The following is a 22,354-nucleotide window of genomic DNA, read 5'->3' as shown; positions in this document are numbered from 1 at the left end:
CGTAACATTTAAGTTTCGTCGCGCAAGAATGTACCGACATCTGCTTTACGCGACGAAATCTAATTCGTCGCGCAAAAAAAAAACCCCCCCTCAATTATTTTGGCGCCAAAATAAAAATATCCTTTGTTTTCTTACGCGACAATAAATGGTTTCATCGCGCTCAGTTGTCTTTTGCGACGAAACCTATCATCGCACGAGTTTTCGCAGCCAATTAACCTCACCTTTACGCCATGAAGTGTCCCATCGTCGCGCTAGGTTTTCTTACTCGATGATTGCTCTCGCCGTGCTAGTGTTTGGCGCCAACAAAAAACCCGAGTTTTTTTTCGCTCACTTTGTGCGACGAAGGTGTATATCTATCGCGCTAAGAGATTTTGCGCATCGAAAACTTTGGTTGTGCAAGTTTTCAATTTTTTGCGCGACGAAACTTGTTTTCTGTCGCTTTATTGCATTTTGCGCGACGAACATGTATTCGTCGCTCAAATAGTAAAACGTAGTAGTGATCATAAAACAATTCATAGTTCGGGCAGTTATTAAGAATAGGAAGGGATAACCGAATTGAGTTCATGGATTAAACTAGGTTAGGTTACAAACAAATAATTTATTTTTCTATTCAAAACCCATTCAAAAGAAGGGGCAGTGTACGAGAAATCAAATAATACATAAATGATTGAAGCCTCGAACGTTCGGAAAATGCTATAAGGTGTTCGAAAATGGTTGAAGTAGTTGAATAGGAGGATCACTATGACTATAGCCCTCGGTAAATTTTCCAAAGACGAAAATAATTTATTTGATATTATGGATGATTGGTTACGGAGGGACCGTTTCGTCAAAATTGAGGGTTGTTAGGTTCAATGGTTCTTGAACTTTCACACGATTTCTATTTTGATCCCTCAATTTCCAAAATCGTTCCCATGGTCCGTCAATTTTGTTAACTTTTTCTGTTAAATTTGAGCATGTGCATGGCACATGGTGTACTATTGAGGGTCAAAATCAGAAATTAGTTCACTCCTCGGGTAAATTAAAAATATTCAGATGGTGAAAGGAATATTCAAAAGATTTTTAGTTTTTAGTTTTTAGTTTTTATTTTTATTTGTTGGGAGAAAGGAATATTCATATGGTGGAAATTAAAAATAATATAAAAAGACCATTTAACCCCTGTATTTAGCGAAAAAGATAACAAAATTGATGGCATGACCATTTGTCCTAACAAAACTGAAGTTGAAGGACCACGGGAAAGATTTTGAAAATTGAGGGGCCAAAATGCAAATCAGGTCAAAGTTCAAGGACTATTAGACCTAAGATCCCAAAACTTAATAAAGGTCATAAGCAATCTTTAGTGGTTTCCCATAGAATAAGCAAATATAATTTTCAGTGCATTTCTTTTCGGACAAATAGGGCTTGGTTCTTCGGAAAAAAAAAGGGGCTTGGTTCATGGTCTCTCCTTTCCATTTTTATTTATTTAAGAATGACCAAGATTGGAGATTTGGTTGTGTCTCAGTGCTTACCAACTCCAAATCCATGGTTGGATATATGATCATACCTTCCAATTTGTTATTGTAAGGGAAAAATAGCTCACCAGAAAACTGGAAGATGGTCTATCACTCTGAAACCTTTTCTTTTCTTGTTACATAGGCCCAAAGTCCAAAAAGCTGGGTTAATCGTTTTATTAGTCCCTGAATTTAGACCTAATTTGCATTTGAGTCCCTCAATTTCCAAAATGGTTCCCGTGGTCCTTTAACTTCACTTTCGTTTGGACAAATGGTCTTGTCGTCAATTTTGTTAACTTTTTCAGTTAAATGCAGGGGCAAAATGGTATTTTTAAAATAACAATAAAAGAAAATCAAATTAAAAAAAAATGAAAGTTTTGGGGGGAGTAGAAATCGGAATAAAGGGGGAGAGAGAGAGAGAGAGAGAGAGAGAGAGAGAGAGAGAGAGAGTTTATTTTTAATTTTTTATTCATATTTTAATCAATTTTGATACAAAACCATTTTGCCCATGCATTTAACAAAAAAGTTAACAAAATTGACGGCTGGACCATTTGTTTTAAATAAAAACTAAAGTTAAAGGACCATGGGAACGTTTTGGATATTTAGGGAATTAAATGCAAATTGGGTCTAAGTTCAAGAACTAATAAAACGATTAACCCTGAAAAGCTAAAAAAACCACCAATGCTTATACAAACGATCCAATCCAAAGCAAAAACTCATAAGCCCCGTTTGGTGGACCAGATTGGATTGATTAGGATAAGACTCCGAGTGTTGGACTGGGCTGGACTTTAAGTCCTCTGAGTTGTTCGGAAATGCTATAAGAGCATCTCGAACAGTAGTAGCAAAAAAAACTCTTCAAATTGAAGTTTGTTAACCTACGTGGAAATTTGAAAAGCCTTATTTGCTATTTGAATAAAATTTACTCCAATAGACTCTTCAATTCAATTAATGCAATATCATGAAAAAGAATGAAAAATATGAAAACAAGTGAAAAATGTCTATGTATTTATTATATGAAAAGAGAAAAAAAAACATGTTTTTAACATTTTCAAGGTAGGTTTTGTTTTGCCAAAGTAAAATTAAATGTTTGAAGAGCCAAAGTCAACTTATCAGTCCTTAAGAGAGAGAAAGAAGTTGTAGCTTTGATTACTGAGGTTGAATAGGCTATTGGAGAGAGTTTTTCTGATGTGGCTCACCTATTTTAGAATTCCAAAGATGTTGAAGAGGCTATTGGAGATGCCCTAATGAGGGGGTTGTGGGAGGGGTTCGATCCCACTATCCAACAGGAGAGAGAAAATATTGGACTTCTACTTTTTTTATAATTGAATGGTTGGATTGAATCCCTCGTTGAACCCTCTCACCAAAATACCTCTCATTATAGAAGCGCCTTGAGTTGTTTGGTAGATCAATAAGCAGCACTAGACTGGACTTATGTCTATTGCACTGTTTGGTACAAGAATATACTGGACTGCATTGGACTTCAATATTATATATATATATATATATAATATATATTGTTTATTTAATATCAGAAATAATTAAATTTATGAAAAAACATGCGCACATAATTAAAAGTAAGAAAGCCCCATCACATACTAATTTGCTTTTACCCCATCACAGTAAAACATGTCCAAATATAACAAAGTAAAAACTCACCAATCCAATCCGGATTGGACCTATGTCCAATTAATTGGACTCATCTAGTTCAATTCGGCCCACCAATTCGGCGCCACGTGTCAAAAAATAAGTATAGCCACTCGACGATATTATTTAAATACAGTATATTCAAATGGTATTGCCCCATGGCTATACTATTTAATTAAAAAAACAATAAGAAAAAAGGACCCTCCTAATTGCATTAGTTTGTACTTTATACATATTAATTTGCTAGTTTCAACATATCCAAACTAGATATTAATCGGACACTATATAATATTGTAATATAATTTTTATGACATGCATTATTCTTAATGAATAGTATGTGAGAATTATTTTGTATAATACGTGAATTTTGTGTCTTACTGCAAATTTTGAAAAAAATACGTGTATTAAACATTAGAAATACGTATGTACATGTATGTACATGTACAATACGACTATTCCACATTTCTATTTTAAAAAACGTGAGACGTGCATAGAACACGAATGTATTATTAAAAAATGCGTACGTACGTATATAATAGAGTATTAAACGTGAAAGTACTAAATTCTTTATGCTGGTAATAAGTCTGGAAATGTAAAAAAATTAAAAGGGGACAATAGAGAGTCGGATAATAGCCTAATAGTAATGGATAACTACTTTTATCCATAAACGAAAATCGGGGAAAAAATATTAAAAGAAAATTAGGATCCCAGTATATATATAAAAGACTATAGCCACTCATCTATACTATTTATTGAAGACAATTTTTTTATGGAATAAAACAGTACTGCCGCTCGGCGATACTATTTTGTTAAAAATATTTAAAAAATCGAGTATAGCTGAAAGGATATATGATTTACTATATTAAAAAAAAGAGAACAGACGCACAGCCCGTCGGCTATACTATTTTTTATATTAAAAAGGACCCCCACCGATTAGCTGCCACATGTCAAAACCAGTTTATTTTTAAAAATAAAAAAATAAACCTACGGAGTATAGCCGTACGGCTGTACAATTTTTTAAAAAAGAGGACCCTCTAGCGCCACGTGTCAAAAATAAGTTTTTATATAAAAAAAAAGAAGTCAAAGTATAGCTGCCAGGCTATCCTATTTAAATACATTATATTCAAAGGGTATCGCGGCACGACTATACTATTTAAGTAAAAAAAAAAAAAAAAAAGGACCCTCCTAATTGCATTAGTTTATACTTTATACATATTAATTTGCTAGTTTGAACATATCCAAACTAGATATTAATCGGCCACTATATATTATTGTAATATTATTTTTATAACAGATATTATTCTTATTCAATAGTATGTGAGAATTATTTGTATAATACGTGAATTTTGTGTGTCTTACTGCAAATTTTGTAAACAATACGTGTATTAAACATTAGAAATACGTATGTACATGTACAATACGACTATTCCCCATTTCTATTTTAAAAAAGTGAGACGTGTATAGAACACGAATGTATTATTGAAAAATACGTATACGTGTATAATAGAGTATTAAACGTGAAAGAGCTAAATTCTTTATACGGGTAATAACTTTGGAAAAGTAAAAAATTAAAATAGGACAATAGAGACTCGGGTAATGGCCTAATAGTAATGGATAACTACTCTTATCGATAAACGAAAATCGGGAAAAAAATTAAAAGAAAAAAAGGATCCCAATATATATATATATATATATAAAAGACTATAGTCACTCGTCTACACTATTTATTGACGACAATTGTTTTTTATAAAAAAACAGTAACGCCGCCCGCTATACTATTTTTTTTAAAACATTTGAAAAACTCGAGTATAGCCGCACGACTATACGATTTATATATATAAAAAAAGTGAACAGATGCACGGCCCTTTTCTGCCCACCTGTAAAATAGTATAGCCGTGCGGCTATAGTTGAAAAATTAAACATGGAGTATACCCCCACCAATTAGCCGCCACGTGTCAAAACTAGTCTATTTTTAAAAAAAATAAAAAAACATGGAGTATAGTCGAGCAGCTGTACAATTTTTTTATATAAAAAAAAAGGACCCTCTAGCGCCACGTATCAAAAATAAGCGCCACGTGTCAAAAATTAGTTATTTTTTTATTTTTTATTTTTTAAATCGTAGTATAGCCTCCTAGCTATACTATTTAAATGCATTCACGCCTGCTACACCCGACTTACAAAGTTTCGTAAATATTTTTTCGCAGTTGTATTTAAATAGATGTCCGTTTCAACAATTTCATATTTTCATTTTCGCGCATGTGATAGATTGTCGTCTTAAAAGTTTTCCTTTATCGCCCATATTTTTCTAAAGGCCCATCTTAGCAGTTTTTTTTTTGTTGTTTTTTTTTTTTGTTTTGGTCATTTATAGCCTGTAAATTGCTAAGATGGATGTTTAGAAAAATAAGGGCGATAAAGGAAAACTTTTAAGATGACAATTTATCACACGCGCTCGATTAAAATATGAAACTGTTGAAACGGACATCTATATAAATAGATTGCGAAAAAATATTTACGAAACCTTGTAAGTTGCGCGTGTGATTAAAAAAAAGCATCTCGCACGCGCAGAAGCGCGTGCAAAGAGGCGTCTAATGAACTTTAGGAGCTAGTGGGATTCTTATTCAATTAATTACCCACATATTAATATTATCCAAAGCAAATCCAACATGAATTGGAAAATCTCAAATAATTTAAGTAAAATAATATTTTCATTTCACACAACGTCGTAGTTTTAGATTATGTACATATGTATATATTAACATAATATGCACATAAGAGAAAGACATGCAACGATCAAGACCACTTGCGCCACCCATTCCTCTCTAATTGATCTTTCACTTTTTCATTGTCAATCTATACATAAATAACATGAGATGAGACCAAACTTAAATATATACTTTTAAATTTGTACTAATCAAATTTTTGCATAATTTGGGAACATGTATAGTCACCTTCAATTTTGATAGTTTATCCTTTGATGCATGCCTATTTATTTATAAATTTAAAAAAAAAACTTAATTAAGGGGATTAAATGGGTAATTTAGTTTAAATGAATATAACACTACAATATAGTTGAATCTATGGATATAAATGAAAATTTCTATGAAAATTTCTATGGATATAGTGAATCTATGAAAATTTCTTTATTTTAATCACGTGTATAAATTGTTGAAACGAACATCCAACAAGATACAATTGCAAAAACAATAAAAAATAAAAAATTTGTAAGTCGCCCATAGTGTGCGTGATTAAGAAAAAGCCTCTTACACGTGTTTCCGCGCATGCATAAAGGCTAGTCTAAAGAATTTTAGGAATTAAGGCGATTGAACTGGTGTTATTGCTTTAGAGGATGAAGTAATTGGAGTTGTTGCTTTAACTTCGGACAATTGATTAAAACAAAAGTAAATTTGAAGTGGATATGATGAAAGTGACATCAATACTATCCAAAATTAATAGGAACATCTCCAATGGAGGTAAGAAAAGAAGAAGAAAAAAAAACGTGTAGACAATTTTGAAATGCGAAGAATTAATAAACATCCAACTCCTATGGAGTTGTGGCAAACAATTTGACATACCAAGCTAAATAAAAAGAAAATACTACGGACTCTCACCCTTTATCAATAATTGATATCGTAAGTAGAAAAATTAGTATCAATAATTGCATCACAACTTGCCAACTCTGTGCATCCTCTTAGATAAAACCAAAGACAAAAAACATTAACAAAACCAATCATTCTAAAAAGTCAGAAAAATAAAAGAGAACGATGAAACTTTACCTATTATATATGTGCATGGCAATGATGTTGAGTATCAACATATAAATTGGTTCGGGTGGTGGGATACACTTAACATCTAAATTGGTTGAAGCATGCCACATTTAAAGTGAGTATCCAACAGCAGTTTTGGTAACCAAGATAAACTAAACTAACTATGGAGAATAGGTTTGTACAAATATGCTAAGAGAAATCACTTACTCTAGGTATTCTCTCTTGCAATATATACACATACTCAAATAAAAAAATCATAAGAAATGTTCCACTGAATAGCATCAAATTCACTTTAAAAGTATCAACATCCTTATATAAACATAGTTAAAATTCCCAAAATGAAACATAAGAAAATCATAGAGAAAATATTTACTTGACAAAATGAAACATAAGAATGAAAGAGACAGAGAGAAACCAAGACAAAATTAGCCAAAATAGAGAAGATTAAAATTTGGAAATCAAACACCCAATTTCAGAAATCCTAACGAACTATTTAAAACTTGGAAGAGCACGCGTGATGACCAAAAAGGGATAGGATTTGAAATAATAACCTGGTAAATAGCTTGAACACTATCCCTCCTATACGAATTTAAATCTTCTCTCTTTCTGAGTTTGAAGACTACCTCCTTTATCTGAGCACAAACAGTTTTTAGTTACACCAGCACCAAGAAAAAACACATCATAAGAAGAGCAACAAAAATTGGAGGAGACTATATTGAAGTCCAAGCACATGATCCTCATGAAGCTTTGTATTCCTCTATGAAATTGGTACTTAGGTGACGAGGGGTAAACTTAAACGATATTCAACCAAGAACGCAACAAACTTCACACACTCTAGACCTTGACCAAATACTCTTATGACTAGTCAACTGTCAGATATGAATTATACCAAACAATAACATACACAGAGCATACCAAGATGTACCTGCAAGCCTAGAGAATTACTAGTGACAACCTAGGCACTCAGAAGGACCCATCAATCTAGGCATCCCCTGTGCTAGCAACAACTATGGTGAAAGTGTGTGAAGACAGCATAATCAAGCAAACACCAAACAGCAGATAATGATGACTAGTCAACTACAAGGATACAAACCCAGAATTCATGGGATGACTAGTCAACCACTAAGAACACAAACCAAAAATTCATACGATGACTTGTCAACCACCAAGAACACAAACCCAGAATTCATACGATGACTAGTCAACTACCAAGAACACAAATCCAGAAAAATTACAGAGATGCAATAAAAAATTGTTCACCCAGAAACCCACCATTGGGAAAAATTGGGAGTCATCAACCGACCAGGCAATCCACTAAGTAGAAAAAGATTCTTACAAAGGAACACAAGCAAGCTCAAGAAAAACCTAGATCTATTTAGGAAGATGAACTATACCTCCTTTGTGCAATCTTCTTCTCCAACTTAGCAGAGCTTGAAGCTCAGTTCTTCATGGCAATGGCAGCTCTTTCTCTAGCTCATTCATCCCATGGCACCAGCTTGCAAGCTCTAACTCAAACAGAAACCAAAATTTGGATTCAAATGAGAATGACTAATTTCTTCAAGAAACCATACTCTTGAAGAAATCAATCTTGAATCTAACCTAGATATAAATGAGATAGTGTTTTAAGTAGCTAGATGCAGATTCGTATTTCAAATGCAATTTTTCAAAAAGAAATCAATTTGGAAAAACTCATAGATGAAAATAAGATGGTTCTCTCTTGAGGAAGAAGAAGCGAAAGATGGCAAGCTAAACTTTCCAAAATTCCACCCGAAAGAGACGACTGCCTAAAGAGGAATTCTTTGGCATTTACACACAAAAGTTCCCTAGGTCAGAATGACACATGGCAGTAGAGAGAGAAAGGAGAATAGGACAAAAGAGTTGGTTATCTAGCTGGAATTCCTACAGAGCAAGGATGACTAGTCATATGAAAAACAGATGACTAGTCATCATTTTATGAAATCAATTTAATGCAATGTGATGCAATGCACAATTTACCTTTGTCAATTTGCTTGAACCTCCATAGGATAGTTGTTAGTTAAGAACACCTAGAGAAGCTATTCTTAATCTAAACTTGAGCTTGATAAAAACAATAAAAATCCTATTACAAAATTGTCAAGGGAAGCCAAAAGAAAAACTCAAAATGCATACATTAACACCCTACCAAAAGTATTCCTTGAGAAAAGAGGAAAAGAAACAAAAAATCAAAACATAATTTGATTCCTAACAGAAAAGAAATGCAAAAAAAGACGTCAACCTTTTACTGAAAGATGCAACAACAAAAAACATAAAGATAGGAGAAACTAATACAAATCATAAATCCAATGCTATATTTTAAATTTTATAATTAATATTTTTCCAAGTTCAACTTTAAAAAATTTCTCATCGTTTGAATTGGATCATTTGTTAATTTTTAAGCCAAAAAAATAACTTTTTTATTATAATTTTAATTTTAAAAAAAATTAAAAAATTAATAATCCGGTTCAAAACCAGAACCGTAACTGGTCAGAATTGAACCGGCTAGTTTAAAAAAAAAAATTGCTTAAACAGGACCAGTTAAATAATACTAGTTCTAGTTCCGATTTGAGGTGAGAGTCAGACCGAACCGGACCATGCCCACCCCTAATCTCAGGTCAGGTATAGCCTGTCCAGCTGCAACATAGCTCAACATTTATCTAATGTCTCCTAGGGATTGTTTGGTATGCTTCATTATGCTTCATTGAACTGAACTGGATTACATAAGACTTGAAACCCATGTTTGGCATTGGAAAGGATTAACTTAAATAAGATTATATAGTCCAACAATTGAAAAAAAACCCGAATTAGCATGTCTAATATAGCTAGCCCAAAATTGGGTTTGCAAAATAGCTCCTTTGCTATTTTGAACAAGAGAGTCCGGCTGGATGGTTTGAATCAAAACAAACCCCCCGACGCCCCCACCCCCGCGCCCCCCGAATTTCTTCTCCCCATGACCACCATCCTCAAGCCACTCGCAGAACCATCTCTCTTCGCCACCAGCAGAACCTAGAACCATCTTAGTCTAATTCGTAGCAGTTCCCAAAAAAAAAAAAATTAATGAAACCAAAAATAGAGAGAATAAGAAATCTAGGTCTGCGTATGATGCTGCTCCTATTTCTATTTGGTAGATTCCTTACTTGCTGATGATGTTTTAGCGGCTTAGTTAGAGAAGAAGAAAATGAGAGAAAGAAAAGAGAGATAGAAGAATAAATAAAAAAGCGAGCAAGAAGGAAAATAAGAATAGAATACTAGGAAAAAAAACTAAAAAAAGAGAGAGAGAGAGAGAGAGAGAGAGAGAGAGAGAGAGAGGTGGTAGGAGGTGGGCTATTTGTTTTTTCAATTCACACGGGTTGGCTTGTTCTTCCTAATTATAATTTTTTTAATTATTTATTTTTAGGTTAAAATCTCTAATTAAATTTAATTATTTAAATAATTATTTTTTAGTCTGATAGGACACCAAACATAGGTCTTCATTATTTTTACAATCCAGCTTCTTAGTCCGACACAACACCAAATGTATATCAGTACTTAATCCAGCCTAGTCCAAATCGAGCAAATCCAAGACAGTTCCAGGATTTAGTCCAGTCCATGATAATCCGTCGTACCAAACAACCCCTTAAAGTTCATATATATAAGGAGTCTAAGAAATCTTGCAAGTTGGTAAGGTTATTGTCAAAAGATTAAACTTTACAAGACGTATGGTCATTGGCCTGCCTCTAAAAGGAGATTATTTTCCTATTCCACTCCTGTTTATGTATAGGATCTACCTTTAATTTTGCAAGTTGGTACGTGATTGACCCTTTGCAATTTGTTGGCAGTCAATCTATCGAAACCATAAATTAAATAGATTTGTAAATACTCTTTTTAAATTGGAACATTTTGTACTCCTATAAACAAAAATAATTAATATCAGAAATTAAATTTTTTTGTATTTATTTAATATCAGAAATAATTAATTTTATGAAAAAAACATGCCCACATAATTAAAAGTAAGAAAGCCCCATCACGTACTACTTATTTGCTTTTACCCCATCACAATAAAACATGTCAAAATATAAGAAAGTAAAAACTCACCAATCCAATCCGGATTGGACCTATGTCCAATTAATTGGACTCATCTAGTCCAATCCGGCACACCAAATGGGGTCATAATTCATACTCTTAGAAATGTTAGTTGATAGATGATACTTTTTTTTGTTGTTGAGAAATTCTAGGATTGCATTCATACTTCAGCCAAAAAAAATCAATGGCCTCAAAGGGCCAATACAAACTACCCATGAACGGCCATTACAATAACGGAGCGATCTAACATCAAAATTAAGACAATCAGATGTTCCTCTAGTAACGATCAGGCAGGATTGCAAAAACTCTGGCATAAGCATCCCAACTAAGATTACAAACTCAAAATAAAAAAATAAAAAAAAAAGAGATAAAACTTGAAAAAACTAAGGCATAACAATACAAATAAAACTCTTATAAAGGAGAGAGGAAAAGCTCTCAGAAAGGGGAGGTGGAAAGCTCTCACAAAAGGAGAGGTGAAAATTGCATAGAGAACTCAAAGAGCCTTTGCGACTTATTCCAAACATAAATAAACCACAAAAAGGATGATGGTGGAGATCTGATGCCGAAATGCATGTGGAGATCCAACAATGACACATAACTGCCTGTGATGGTTGGATGAAAATCATAACAAAATGAAGACAAATAGAGGAAACCTTCTGTCTCTGCAAATGAAGGAAGAGCATAAAGGAGGAAGAGAAGAGACTGAAGAGGGGAGGGGAGGAAGAACAGTGGCTTCCTCCCGCTCAAAGTGAAAATGGATGTAAGATTATTTTTTAGGGGAGAGAGGGCTAGAGTTTCTCTGGAGGTTTGCGCTCTCGTTGATTGTTTGTTGATAGATGATACTTAACCTGCAAAACTTCACTAATACTATAATTATTACTAGTTCTTTGGCACACACTCCGATTGAATTTTTTTTTTACTTGTGATATATAACTTTTTTTTTTTATTATTCAACAGGTTTGAAGGTAGTTTTTTTTAAAATTTTTTTTATTTATGGACAACTGTAGTACTGCTCTTAATATTAATTTGCTAGTTTCAACTTATCCAAAGTAGATATTAATCGGTCACTATATAATATTGTAGTATTATTTTTATAACATATATTATTCTTATTCAATTGTATGTGAGAATTATTTTTATAATACGTGAATTTTGTGTGTCTTACTGCAAATTTTGTAAAAAATACGTGTATTAAACATTAGAAATGTGTATGTACATGTACAATAGGACTATTCCACATTTCCTCTTTAAAAAATGTGAGACGTGTGTAGAACACGAATGTACTATTAAAAAATATGTACATACATATATAATAGAGTATTAAACGTGAAAGTACTAAATTCTTTATGCGGGTAATAACTCTGGAAAAGTAAAAAATTAAAAGGGGGCAATAAAGACTCGGGTAATGGCCTAATAGTAATGGATAACTACTCTTATCCATAAACAAAAATCGGGGAAAAAAATTAAAAGAAAAAAAGGATCCTAGTATATATACAAAAGACTATAGCCACTCATCTATACTACTTATTGAATACAATTTTTTTATTATTTAAAGAAAACAATAAAGCCTCCCGACTATACTATTTAAAAAAAACATTTAAAAAATCGAGTATAGCCGCACGTCTATACTATGTACTATATGTTAAAAAAAAGAGAATAGACGCACAGCTCTTTGGCGCCCAAGTGTAAAATATTATAGCCGTTCGGCTATACTGGAAAAATTAAAAAACTGAGTATAGCCATGGCGTCTCTACTATTTTTTAAAAAGAGGACTACGTGTCAAAAATAGTTATAGCTGCTCATATTCAAAAGGTATAGCCACACGGCTATAATATTTAATTAAAAAAATTATGAAAAAAAGACCCTCCTAATTGCATTAGTTTGTACTTTATACATATTAGTTTGCTAGTTTCAACATATCCGAAGTAGATATTAAGCGGCCACTATATAATATATATTATTCTTATTCAATAGTATGTGAGAATTATTTGTATAATATGTGAATTTTGTGTGTCTTACTGCAAATTTTGTAAAAATATGTGTATTAAACATTAGAAATACATATGTACATGTACAATACGACTATTCCACATTTCCATTTTAAAAAACGTGAGATGTGTATAGAACACGAATGTATTATTGAAAAATACGTACATACGTGTATAATAAAGTATTAAACGTGAAAGTATTAAATTCTTTATACGGGTAATAACTCTGGAAAAAGGTAAAAAATTAAAAGGGGACAATAGAGACTCGGGTAATGACCTAATATTAATGGATAACTACTTTTATCGATAAACAAAATTCAGGGAAAAAAAATAAAAGATAAGAAGGATCCCAGTATATATATAGAAGACTATAGCCACTCGTCTATACTATTTATTGAAGAAAATTTTTTTAAATTAAAAAAAAAAGGGTATAGTCACCCGGCTATACTATTTTAAAAAAACATTGAAAAAATCGAGTATATTAAAATAAAATAAAAAACAAGAGAACAGACACACAGCTCTTTGGCGCCCACGTGTAAAATATTATAGCCGTTCGGCTATACTATTTTTAATTATAAAAAAGGACCCAACCGATGAGCCGCTACGTGTCAAAACTAGTCTATTTTAAAAAAATAAAAAACACGGAGTATAGCCGTGCGGCTGTGCTATTTTTTATTTATTTTAAAAGAGCACCCTCTAGCGCCACGTGTGAAAAATAAGTTTTTTTTTAAAAATCGTAATATAGCGTCCCAGCTATACCATTTAAATACATTATATTCAAAATGTATAGCCACACGACTATACTATTTAAGAAAAAAGGACCCTCCTAATTGCATTAGTTTGTACTTTATACATATTAATTTGCTAGTTTCAACATATCCAAAGTAGATATTAATCGGCCACTATATAATATTGTAATATAATTTTTATAACACATATTATTCTTTTTCAATAGTATGTGAGAATTATTTCTATAATACGTTGATTTTGTGTGTCTGACTGCAAATTTTTTTAAAAAATACGTGTATTAAACATTAGAAATACGTATGTACATGTACAATACGACTATTCCACATTTCCTTTTTTAAAAAAACATGACACGTTTATAGAACACGAATGTATTATTAATAGAGACTCGGGTAATGGCTTAATAGTAATGGATAACTACTCTTATCGATAAACGAAAATCGGGAAAAAAATTAAAAGAAAAAAAGGATCACAATATATATATATATATAAAAGACTACAGCCACTCGTCTATACCATTTTATCGAAGACAATTTTTTTTAAAAAAAAACAATAAAGCTGCTCGGGTATACTATTTTTTAAATATTTGAAAAAAATCGGGTAGAGCCGCACGGTAATACTATTTACTATATATAATATAAGAGAACATACGCAGCCCTTTCATGTGTAAAATAGAATAGCCATCCGGCTGTACTTGAAAAATTAAAAAAAATGAGTATAGCCGGGCGGCTAAAGGACCCCCACCGAGTAGCCGCCAAGTGTCAAAACTAGTCTATTTTTTTAAAAATAAAAAGCACGGACTATAGCCGTCCGGCTGTACTATTTTTTTTTTAAATTTAAAAAGAGGACCCTCTATGGCCACGTGTCAAATATAATTTTTTTTGAAAAATTCATAGTATAGCCGGCCGGCTATACTATTTAAATACATTATATTCAAAAGGTATAGCCGCGCGGCTATACTATGTAATAAAATAATAATAAAGAAAAAAGGACCCTCCTAGTTGCATTAGTTTGTACTTTATACATATTAATTTGCTAGTTTCAATATATCCAAAGTAGATATTAATTGGCCACTATATAATATTGTAATATAATTTTTTATAACATATATTATTCATATTCAATAGTATGTGAGAATTATTTGTATAATACGTGAATTTTGTGTCTTATTGCAAATTTTTTAAAAACAATACGTGTATTAAACATTAGGAATATGTCTATACATGTACAATACAACTATTCCACATTTCCTTTTTAAAAAAAAATGTGAGACATGTATAGAACACGGATGTAGTATTAATAGAGACTCGGGTAATGGCCTAATAGTAATGGATAACTACTCTTATCGATAAACGAAAATTGGGGAAAAAATTAAAAGAAAAAAAGGATCCCAGTATATATACAAAAGACTATAGCCACTATTTTATACTATTTATTGAAGAAAATTTATAAACAAAAACAAAAAACAAAAAACAAACCAGTAAAGCCGCTCAGCTATACAATTTTCCAAAAAACATTTGAAAAAAATCGAGTATATCTGGTCGGCTATAATATTTACTATATAACAAATATAAAAATAGAGAACAGACGCACAGTCCATTGGCGCCCACGTGTAAAATAGTATACCCTTACAAGTATGTTTGAAAAATTAAAAAAACTGAGTATAGCCGTGCGGCTGTACTATTTTTTAATAGAAAAAAGGACCCCACCGATTAGCCGCCACGTGTCAAAACTAGTCAATTTTTAAAAAAATAAAAAAAACGGAGTATCGCCATGTGGCTGTACTATTTTTTTCTTTTTAAAAAAAAGGACCCTCTAGCGCCACGTGTCAAAAATTGGTCCTAACAATCTCCCCGTTTGGCATTTCCTATACAAAAACTCCAATTACATAAGTTAGTCCTAACAGTGTCCCCCCAAAACGAATTAAAAGTGAATGAAAAGAATTCATAACAAAAAAATAAAGTAAAAATAGAAATAAAAACATGACCACTTGCAATAGAGAAGGTAACCTGAATTCGGCACCACTAAACGAAAAATAACTAGTGAAAAGCATGTATGACTGAAAATACAATATGTAAGTAAAAATTGAAGTCATAAAGTTTACTCCCCTTTTTTGGATAGGTAATGGCAAACTTCCCTTCAAAGCAACAGCTGCACCACAAAAAAGAAAAAACAAAACAAAACAAACAAACAAACTCACTCCCCCTCAAATCAATAGCCACAATTCTGGTTGCCAATTGAGGATTTTAGTCAATTTTTGTATTGTATGTGATTCTATCTAGATCAATTCAACATGTTGTTGTGTTTAGTCACTAGAGAAGATTTACCCATATTCGACCCCATACTTTTATTTGTTCATCAATAGTAACTATCATTTATTTTCAAAAGAAAAATATCGCTTGTACATAAATAAATAAAAAAGAAATAGAATTGTCAATGTGATCTAACCCAGTGAAAAAGAGTCTTGACTTGCAGACTAGTGGTCTAAGGTTTGAACTCATTTGGCACCTTGGTAGTATAAGAAATCCTTGTACCTCTTGTAATTTAGAGACTATCTCTTGTATTAAAAAAAATGACTATAGGGCTTAGGCTTGTGGTGGTAAAGTCGAGTCCACGCAGGCTGAGGCTAGCGTAGGCTTGCGATTAAGTCCATCTATTAATGCCTACTGCAACAAGCGTTTATGCCGCCCCAAAGACCCAGTTAATGTTCAGAGTCCTTGCCTGCTCTTGCACCTCACATTTTGTTTGAGTTCACTATTCACTTTCAGTTTGTCCACGTTCATAGCTATTAGGTAACAAAAACAATAAAATAAAATTCATAGCTATTAGGAGAAGCTAAACCCACTCTCTCTCAAATACTGCATGCCCAAGTAAAGCCCATGTTTGGTACGCCTGGACTGGACTGGGTTAAATAGCACTTGAAACTCTTGTTTGCTAAGAGACGAGACTAACTTAAATGAGACTGTATAGTCAGTGGAAAAAAGCCTCACTCGCTCGTCTAATACAGCGAGCTTGAAAAGTGGTTCACTAAATAGCACGCTCGCTAAATAGAACACGTGAGTCCGACGCCTCTCTTTAAACAATATCAGAATTTTATTTGTTTTCTTTTAATTATTGTTTTAGATCTTTGAATGGTTTTTTTTGCAGCATTTATTTATTTTAGATAAAAATCCTTAATCAAATTTAAATATTACAATAATTATTTTGATATTGCATTTGGAAAATCAAACTATAGTAATTTACAAAATTTTGATATTTTTTTGATATTGAAACAAGTTTAATAATTCATGATGTGATACTTTCTTTTTCGCAAGCAATTTTTACATTGTCAAATTATATTTTTCAGTTTGAAGTCAAAAGTCAAATATACAAAAAATATAGGGTTAATCGTTTTATTGGTCCCCCAACTTTGACCGAATTTGCATTTGAGTACCTCAATTTCCAAAGTGGTACCCACGGTCCCGCAACTTAAGTTTTGTTTGGATTACTAGTCCCACTATTACTTATGTCAGTTTTTTCGTTACATTTAGGGGTAGATGGGTCTTTCAAGGTGGTTTTATTATCCTCCTTCTACAACTTGGCTTCCCTCTGAAATAGACCTTCGAGAGCCTGCCGCCGAAAACCTAAAGAACCAAAAGTTGCAATCCGCTTTGCAGCTCGCATATTGGCTAAGTGAAAGTTGGAATTGTCAAGTTTGGAAGCTTGGAGAGCAGATTAATTCAAAGGATGGCAAGTGATATGTCTCAAACATCATCAATGGCATCTAACCAAAGCCCCAAATCGGTGAAGTATTGTCATTGTGGGAGTTTGATCAAATCGAGGACTTCATGGATGGACATGAATCCAGGAAGACGCTTTGAGGCTTGTGACAACAACCAGGTAAACAATTTTAGATTTTTGGGTTTATGCACAAAATTGGTATTATGTTCAGATTTTGTTGTGATGAAGAATTTGATAATAATGAAGCAGAAAAACAGAGTTGGAGAGCATTATTTTAGGTGGTTGGACAAGGAGACGTGTACAAGAGGGAAGAATGTGGTGCTTGGTCTGCTTAGAAGAATAAGAATGATGGAGACTGAAATGAGGGAGACAGAAGAGAGAAAAAATGTTGTGGTCAACACACTTCAATCCTTAGAAGCTCGAAACTTGGAAATGGAGGGCATAATTGAAGAAAATAAGAAGGAGTTGGATTATGCAGTCAGAGACAACAGAAGGCTTAAACTTTTGCTGGAAGACAATATGATGAGGCATCGACAAAGAGAATGTAGGATGAGTATGGGTGCTTGTGTTTTATTTATGGCCATTGTGATGATGATGATCATGGTGTCAAACATGTCTGGAAAATGTATGGGAGTAAGGGCAGTGAAACCCATTTTGGAGCTAATGTAATTCCCGAAATTAGTTATGCAATCTTGTAATGTTATTAGTTATGCAAAAGGCTTATGGATTTTGAAAACTTTGGTTATTTGCAATGTTGTAATTCCAGATTCATTGACCTCAATCTGTATACAAGACTTGTTCAAATTAAGGCATACAAATGCACATGAAATAGTAGAGCAACCTTTCACATAAGTAGAAGAGTGAAACTTACATTCATTACAAATTCAAATGTTCACAGATAGAGCCTTTTCTGGAAAAGTGCAATCATATGACATGTTTAATGCATCTCCAAATCCACAACATGTTCCAAAATGATAACTTGTTACTCAAATAGAGTACAAAACACACTTAATCATGAAAAGAGCCATGTTTAAGTCTCAAAAGATATCCCCAAAATAGCAGTCATAACATAGTTTAAGTCTAAAAAGGTATCCCCAAAATAGTTACAAAACACCATTCATCTTGGTGGCTGTGAAGATGATGCACTAGTGGTTGTTCCAATGATAGAGCCTTTGCTCCCTGGTTGAGATGATGATCTTCCAAAGCCTCTCATTCTCCCTCTCCCTCTACCACCCCTAGTTGATGCAACCTAGAAGCAAACATTGACATAAGTGATTGAGGTTATTCAAATGACATAAGAAAATGTGAGTATGAAACCATATTCAACTATGACTTACAAGTTGGGCCATTTGATTTGGTCCAATTGGTGCACTTCCTTGGATATTTGGAGGTAATGCATGAGGTTGAGGTTAAGATGATGATCTTCCTAAGCCTCTAATTCTCCCTATACTTGTACCACCCCTAGCTGCTACCACCTACAAGAAAATGTTCACATATGTGATTGATGTTATACAAATGACATAAGAACATGTGAATACCAAACCATCTTCAAATATCACTTACATGTTGGGCCATTTGATTTGGTCTAATTATTGCCCTTGCTTGGATATTTGCAGAAAAGGCTTCAGTTTGGCCTTAGGCTTGGGCTTGGACTTGAACTTGGGCTTGGGTTTGAGTTTGGGCTTAGGCTTGGGCTTGAGGTTGAGATGATGATCTTCCTAAGCCTCTCATTCTCCCTCTACCTTTACCACCCCTGGTTGCTGCCACCCATAAGCAAAGTTTCAGTTTCAGTTATAAACATTAAGGTTATTGAATGACAAATCAGACCTGGTTCAATATCACTTACTAGTTGAGTTTGGGCTTGGAGAGCATGAGTTTGGGCTTGGGGAGCTGGAGCTTGGGCTTGGGCTTGGAGAGCATGAGTTTGGGCTTGGGGAGCTGGAGCTTCGGCTTGGGGAGCTGGAGCTTCGGCTTGGGGAGCATGAGTTTGGGCTTAGGGAGCTGGAGCCTGGGCTTGGGGAGCTAGAGCTTGGCCTTCTTCAGCTTGCATCTGGAATCATTAAAAAATTAGATTAGGTTAGGTTATAGGTCATAACATCAAGGCAAGGAATTTGAGGGCAGCTTTTATCTGTTGGACCCTTTCACATCCTCTTCTATTGTGTCCTTCTTGACCACATCATGTGCACCGAATCTTGATAAAGATTCGTCTGAGCCTTGTAGGTTGTGGTTTCCAATTTGGTGGTTTTGGATTTGGAGGTACTGGAGCTGGTATTTCCACCTCCCCTGGTTTTTTTGTCCTTACCTTCCTTGGCCTTCTAGGTTGGATTCTGAAGCTGGGAGGCTTAATTGCAGGTAAACAACTCCTTGGCCATTGGTCAATGGAAGGAACAGGTCAAATGATAGGACCATATGTTTAGTAAGCCTCTTTCTTGTACAATTTATCCACATAATCCTCTATGTCTTCATTTCTTTGGAAAATAGCAGAAATTGCATGTGGGCAAGGAATCCCACATAAGTCCCATCTTCTACAAGAGCAAGTCTTTGCTCTTAGATCTACAGAAAATTCTTCCCCATACATATGACTTATTTGATATTTCTTTTCCCCAGCCAACCTTGGTATGCATTGACTTGATGCCAACTTATTTTTCTCTATTATGTTGAAGATTCTAGGACCAATAGTATACCTCCAATGTTGACAAGAAGCCCTTCTATTAGCCATACTAATCATAATATACATCCTTATTCTCTCAAGGCATGTTAGGATTGGCTTATCCCTTGCATCAATAATAGCTGCATTGAAGCTTTCACATAGGTTATTTAACAACAAATCACACTTATAGTGTGTTGCAAAATGAGATCTTGACCAATTTTTTACAGGCCTCTCAATTAGCCACCCCCAAGCATCTGCATCCTCCTTTTTCAGATTATCCATCTCTGCTTCCCACCAAGGCAATGTGGTTGCCCTTGCAGCAACCCATAGCAAATGTTTTAGAGCAAGTCCTGTGTGCTGGCCGTTGAAGTTGTTATACAAATGTCTCACACACATTCTGTGTTCAATATTTGGTAAAACTGTTTGCATAGCAGGAATTAACCCCTTCTGTTTATCACTTATAAACACCCATGCCAAACCATTTTGGATCCCCAAGTCTGCAATTAACAGTTCTAGAAACCATATCCAACTACTTTTGCTTTCTATTTCAACTACAGCATAGGCCAATGGGAACATACCATTGTTCCCATCAACACCAATTGCAGTTAAGATCTGCCCTGAGCAGGGTCCTTTTAAGTGGAACCCATCAACACCTACGACATGCCTACACCCTTCTAAGAAACCCTTTTAGAACCAGCTAAACAAATATAAATCTGTTCAAACAATGCATCATCACCTGCTAGTTCAGTTTTAATTACCACAGTACTTCCAAGGTTGGTCTTCTTAATTTGCTCTGCATAATCCTTAATCTCTCGAATTGTTCCTTGTACGAACCTTGAATGACCTTCTTAGCCATTTTTTTGCCCTATACACTTGTTTATGTGTAAAATTCATTGCATAGTGTTCCCTCACCTCATCTTAAAGTTGCCCCACAGTCCAATTAGGATTTCTTCTCATCTTATCACAAAATCTTTCTGAAATCCATATTGAATTAGCATATCTCAACCTGTCTACTCTGCCACATGTATGTTCAGCATGTATAGCCTTTACTACAAAAGTGGATTCCTCTTTATCAATCCTAGATGCATAAAGAACAAATGCACAGTTTCTAGATCCACTATACAGGACCTTCACCATCCTCTTGTTATTTTTGTCAAATTTCAGCAGCTTACCGTTTACAATGGCATACTCCTTTATTGCTTCTTTCAAGTGCTCCCGATTTGCAAATTGCATCCCCAAATGAAACTCTGGATTCACTACTACAAAAAGTGAAAAAGACGACCAGAAAACAACGACGGTCTAAGTGAAAACCGTCGTGGTTTTTAAAAAGACGACGGTTCTAAAAACACCATCGTGTAATACCACCTTAGACAACTAAAAAATAGAGATTCAAATGGCTGTTCAAAAACAACGACGTACCTAATTAAACAACCGACGTCTATTTGAAACAGATTTCCGCAGTGTAATATCAAAGCCAACAAAGAGCGGCAAAAGTTATGAATCGACCGACGTAGAAAGTAAAGACGACGATTTCAATAAAAGCCGCCGTTTTTACTCAAAAAATTACACGACGAGGTTTTCGTATAAGACGCCGTATAATTACAAACAAATCCACGGCTTTAAAATACAAAATATCGCCGTATTAAATTAATGTACAACGACGGAAAATATAAATATATCGACGTCATTCTCGTATAGTTCTCCGACGTTATCTTTAAATCGTACTATAAAATTTAACGTCGTATTTATTCATTTTATACGTCGTACCTTTAATTTAAACCGTCGTCTTAATAAGAATTTTTGTTAACAATTTTTTTCTTTGATTTTCTTATCCTACGTCGGTAGATCTACTTAACGACAAGAATTGAAATAACCACGACGGTTTATATAGAAAACCGCCGACATAACCAGATTTTTCTGAGATCCCAAGGGTTACGAAATCTTACCAGATGGAACTCTGTTCCACATCATAATCTTAACGGATGACACAGATTTGCAATCAGAGAGACAATTTTTTGGAAGTTGATGATGTGTGTGCTTTTGTGTATCTACAAATATTATACCTAACGTCGTTGCAAATTTGCAATCTGAGAGACAATTTTCAACGACGGTTATATTATACCTAACGACGTTTAAAAAACAAATCAGCGTCGCTCAACAAATATATTACGTCGTCTTAGTCTTACTTAAGACGACGAAAAACGACGACAGTAATACAAAAACAGTCGTTTTTTTTATATTCTTATTTTATTTAAATCTGTCATCCAAAAAAGAAAC

Source organism: Prunus dulcis, chromosome 1 (assembly GCF_902201215.1).
Source record: "Prunus dulcis chromosome 1, ALMONDv2, whole genome shotgun sequence".
Lineage (NCBI taxonomy): Eukaryota > Viridiplantae > Streptophyta > Magnoliopsida > Rosales > Rosaceae > Prunus > Prunus dulcis.
Note: the sequence above shows the minus strand (reverse complement) of the source record.